This window comes from Oncorhynchus clarkii, chromosome 9 (assembly GCF_045791955.1).
Source record: "Oncorhynchus clarkii lewisi isolate Uvic-CL-2024 chromosome 9, UVic_Ocla_1.0, whole genome shotgun sequence".
Lineage (NCBI taxonomy): Eukaryota > Metazoa > Chordata > Actinopteri > Salmoniformes > Salmonidae > Oncorhynchus > Oncorhynchus clarkii.
Window position 1 is genome coordinate 74,126,105 of NC_092155.1, and position 5,063 is coordinate 74,131,167.

Sequence of the window (5,063 nt, forward strand, 5' to 3'; positions counted from 1 at the left end):
GTTAGTTGATGACGGATTAATTGGCTGATTGGTTGGTTGATGATGGATTGATTCGCTGATTGGTTGGTTGATGATGGATTGATTGGCTGATTGGTTGGTTGATGATGGATTGATTGGCTGATTGGTTGGTTGGTGATGGATTGATTGGCTGATTGGTTGGTTGATGATGGATTGATTGGCTGATTGGTTGGTTGATGATGGATTGATGGGCTGATTGGTTGGTTGATGAAGGATTGATTGGCTGATTGGTTGGTTGATGAAGGATTGATTGGCTGATTGGTTGCTTGATGATGGATTAGGGACCTTTATTACCCTCCAGAGGACCTTTCTGAGTGTGCTGTAGATCCAGTTAGTATTTCTCCTGTTTCATTAATGGTAAGCTCTCTGTGTATTGCCTGTAAAACCTCATAAGTATATACAGTATGAATAAGTATGAATAAACATGAGCAGTAATAAGACACACAGACCCAGAGAGGCTCGATGAACCATGACTTTCTGTGTCCCGTCCCAAATGGCACCCTATTCCCTATTTAGTACACTACTCTTGACCAGAAATAGTGCACTGTGAAGGGAATAGGGTGCCATTTGGGATGCAGTGTGAGAGGAGTTGGCATTGGAAGGAATTGTTTTGAAGTAGACTGCTAAGGCCTTGGGGATTGAAGCTTAACGAATCCGTTTGTTTTTATTGTTTATGGCAATTGTTATACAAGTCTGTGTGTGTGTGTGTGTGTGTGTGTTTGTGTGTGTGTGTGTGTGTTTGTGTGTGTGTTTGTGTGTGTGTGTGTGTGTGTGTGTGTGTGTGTGTGTGTGTGTGTGTTTTGCTGGGACTCTCTGGGAGTGGTCTGAGTGGGGAGGGGAAAACTGAAACTAGCCGTTATTGGCAGAGAGGTTTGGAACTCTTTCTTATTGGTCTATTAACTAACTGATGTCACCAGGCAGGCCAACACTCCATCCCACCAAAACAGGCAGACATTTCAGGTGGTCTTTTCAAACAGCTCTTATCAAAAGGTCATTATCATAATTTTCCCGACTTCACGGGATTATTCCAACCTCATAGAGTGTAAATATATATAAAACACAGGAAAATCACATTTTTGCATTGTCACACACTTGGGAAACACTCCTCAAATGGATAACTTTTTCAGTTTATTGCTAAAGCAGCATCTTAGGAGGTGAAGCATTTGAGGGTAGGGGTTATGGATGTGTATTTGGGGTCAGTTGTGTAAATTGAAAGTATTGATATTGCTGGTAAAGTCAAGTTTAGCTAGGATTCAGGAATGTGTTTTGGTGTGTAGTCAGCTATTACTGTAGCATGTTTAGCTAGGATTCAGGAATGTGTTTTGGTGTGTAGCCAGCTATTACTGTAGCATGTTTAGCTAGGATTCAGGAATGTGTTTTGGTGTGTAGCCAGCTATTACTGTAGCATGTTTAGCTAGGATTCAGGAATGTGTTTTGGTGTGTAGCCAGCTATTACTGTAGCATGTTTAGCTAGGATTCAGGAATGTGTTTTGGTGTGTAGTCAGCTATTACTGTAGCATGTTTAGCTAGGATTCAGGAATGTGTTTTGGTGTGTAGTCAGCTATTACTGTAGCATGTTTAGCTAGGATTCAGGAATGTGTTTTGGTGTGTAGTCAGCTATTACTGTAGCATGTTTAGCTAGGATTCAGGAATGTGTTTTGGTGTGTAGTCAGCTATTACTGTAGCATGTTTAGCTAGGATTCAGGAATGTGTTTTGGTGTGTAGTCAGCTATTACTGTAGCATGTTTAGCTAGGATTCAGGAATGTGTTTTGGTGTGTAGTCAGCTAGTACTGTAGCATGTTTAGCTAGGATTCAGGAATGTGTTTTGGTGTGTAGTCAGCTATTACTGTAGCATGTTTAGCTAGGATTCAGGAATGTGTTTTGGTGTGTAGTCAGCTATTACTGTAGCATGTTTAGCTAGGATTCAGGAATGTGTTTTGGTGTGTAGTCAGCTATTACTGTAGCATGTTTAGCTAGGATTCAGGAATGTGTTTTGGTGTGTAGCCAGCTATTACTGTAGCATGTTTAGCTAGGATTCAGTAATGTGTTTTGGTGTGTAGCCAGCTATTACTGTAGCATGTTTAGCTAGGATTCAGGAATGTGTTTTGGTGTGTAGCCAGCTATTACTGTAGCATGTTTAGCTAGGATTCAGGAATGTGTTTTGGTGTGTAGCCAGCTATTACTGTAGCATGTTTAGCTAGGATTCAGGAATGTGTTTTGGTGTGTAGCCAGCTATTACTGTAGCATGTTTAGCTAGGATTCAGGAATGTGTTTTGGTGTGTAGTCAGCTATTACTGTATCATGTTTAGCTAGGATTCAGGAATGTGTTTTGGTGTGTAGCCAGCTATTACTGTAGCATGTTTAGCTAGGATTCAGGAATGTGTTTTGGTGTGTAGCCAGCTATTACTGTAGCATGTTTAGCTAGGATTCAGGAATGTGTTTTGGTGTGTAGCCAGCTATTACTGTAGCATGTTTAGCTAGGATTCAGGAATGTGTTTTGGTGTGTAGTCAGCTATTACTGTAGCATGTTTAGCTAGGATTCAGGAATGTGTTTTGGTGTGTAGTCAGCTATTACTGTAGCATGTTTAGCTAGGATTCAGGAATGTGTTTTGGTGTGTAGCCAGCTATTACTGTAGCATGTTTAGCTAGGATTCAGGAATGTGTTTTGGTGTGTAGCCAGCTATTACTGTAGCATGTTTAGCTAGGATTCAGGAATGTGTTTTGGTGTGTAGCCAGCTATTACTGTAGCATGTTTAGCTAGGATTCAGGAATGTGTTTTGGTGTGTAGCCAGCTATTACTGTAGCATGTTTAGCTAGGATTCAGGAATGTGTTTTGGTGTGTAGCCAGCTATTACTGTAGCATGTTTAGCTAGGATTCAGGAATGTGTTTTGGTGTGTAGTCAGCTATTACTGTAGCATGTTTAGCTAGGATTCAGGAATGTGTTTTGGTGTGTAGCCAGCTATTACTGTAGCATGTTTAGCTAGGATTCAGGAATGTGTTTTGGTGTGTAGCCAGCTATTACTGTAGCATGTTTAGCTAGGATTCAGGAATGTGTTTTGGTGTGTAGCCAGCTATTACTGTAGCATGTTTAGCTAGGATTCAGGAATGTGTTTTGGTGTGTAGCCAGCTATTACTGTAGCATGTTTAGCTAGGATTCAGGAATGTGTTTTGGTGTGTAGCCAGCTATTACTGTAGCATGTTTAGCTAGGATTCGGGAATGTGTTTTGGTGTGTAGCCAGCTATTACTGTAGCATGTTTAGCTAGGATTCAGGAATGTGTTTTGGTGTGTAGCCAGCTATTACTGTAGCATGTTTAGCTAGGATTCAGGAATGTGTTTTGGTGTGTAGCCAGCTATTACTGTAGCATGTTTAGCTAGGATTCAGGAATGTGTTTTGGTGTGTAGTCAGCTATTACTGTAGCATGTTTAGCTAGGATTCAGGAATGTGTTTTGGTGTGTAGCCAGCTATTACTGTAGCATGTTTAGCTAGGATTCAGGAATGTGTTTTGGTGTGTAGCCAGCTATTACTGTAGCATGTTTAGCTAGGATTCAGGAATGTGTTTTGGTGTGTAGCCAGCTATTACTGTAGCATGTTTAGCTAGGATTCAGGAATGTGTTTTGGTGTGTAGCCAGCTATTACTGTAGCATGTTTAGCTAGGATTCAGGAATGTGTTTTGGTGTGTAGCCAGCTATTACTGTAGCATGTTTAGCTAGGATTCAGGAATGTGTTTTGGTGTGTAGTCAGCTATTACTGTAGCATGTTTAGCTAGGATTCAGGAATGTGTTTTGGTGTGTAGTCAGCTATTACTGTAGCATGTTTAGCTAGGATTCAGGAATGTGTTTTGGTGTGTAGCCAGCTATTACTGTAGCATGTTTAGCTAGGATTCAGGAATGTGTTTTGGTGTGTAGCCAGCTATTACTGTAGCATGTTTAGCTAGGATTCAGGAATGTGTTTTGGTGTGTAGCCAGCTATTACTGTAGCATGACACACGAATATGCACAAAAAAAAGAGAGTGAGTTTAGTTTTCTTCACATTTTTTAATGTTTTTATTACTACACTATTGATTAGAAAAATAATAATAAATGTACCCGCTTCATAATGTAATTTTAAATGCATCATAAGAATCATTACATAATGCGAGTTATTCATTCAGCATATTTATTACATTACTGACAATGTATGACATCATCTGCGTTTATAACATTATAAATGCAAAAGTTATTACATTATTAGCAGCCATTACATTACCAGTTGCTACAAGGCCTTAAAGCTGACAAACGTCACATCATCAACAGCCATTGAACCAACGGCCTCATGATAACATCCCTGAGCAGTTGATTTCCTGTCCTGCAGCTCAGTTCAGAAGGATGACTGTATCTCTGTGTCTGGGTGGTTAAATATATAATCTACTGAATAATTATTTACATGACCATGCTTAAAGAGATATTCAATGTCTGATTTGTTGTTGTTACCCATCAACCAATCACAGCCCTTCTTTATGAGGCCTTCGAAAATCTCCCTGGTCTTTGAAGTTGAAACTGTGCTTGAAATTCAATACTTGACTGAAGGACCTCACAGATGTTGTATGTATGGGGGACAGAGGAAGTCATTAAAAAATAATGTCAAGCCCTAGTATTTCACACAGAGTGCATCCATGTAACTTGTTATGTGATTTGTTAAGGCACATTCTACACCTGAACTATGTAATTTAGTCTTGCCTAAACAAAGAACCTGAATACTTATGCAACAACTATATTGTAGTTAGATTTTTTTATTTTTTATCAATTTTCTTCCACTTTTCCATTTTAATCAACAAAATGTGAAGAAATCCAATGGGTCTGAATACCTTTCCAAGGCACTGTATATCAAAACACAAATATTATTTGCTTCATCCATCTTTTATCTATCAAGATTGACTGGATTGTGCCTTGACAAAAGGAATTGTATGTGTGCTTGACTGAGAATGATTTAGAAAGACAGTGGTTAGGAGTTGGAGATACCGGTTACTGCCTAGAAAGAATTGACACTCTCAGCCCTGTCCCTT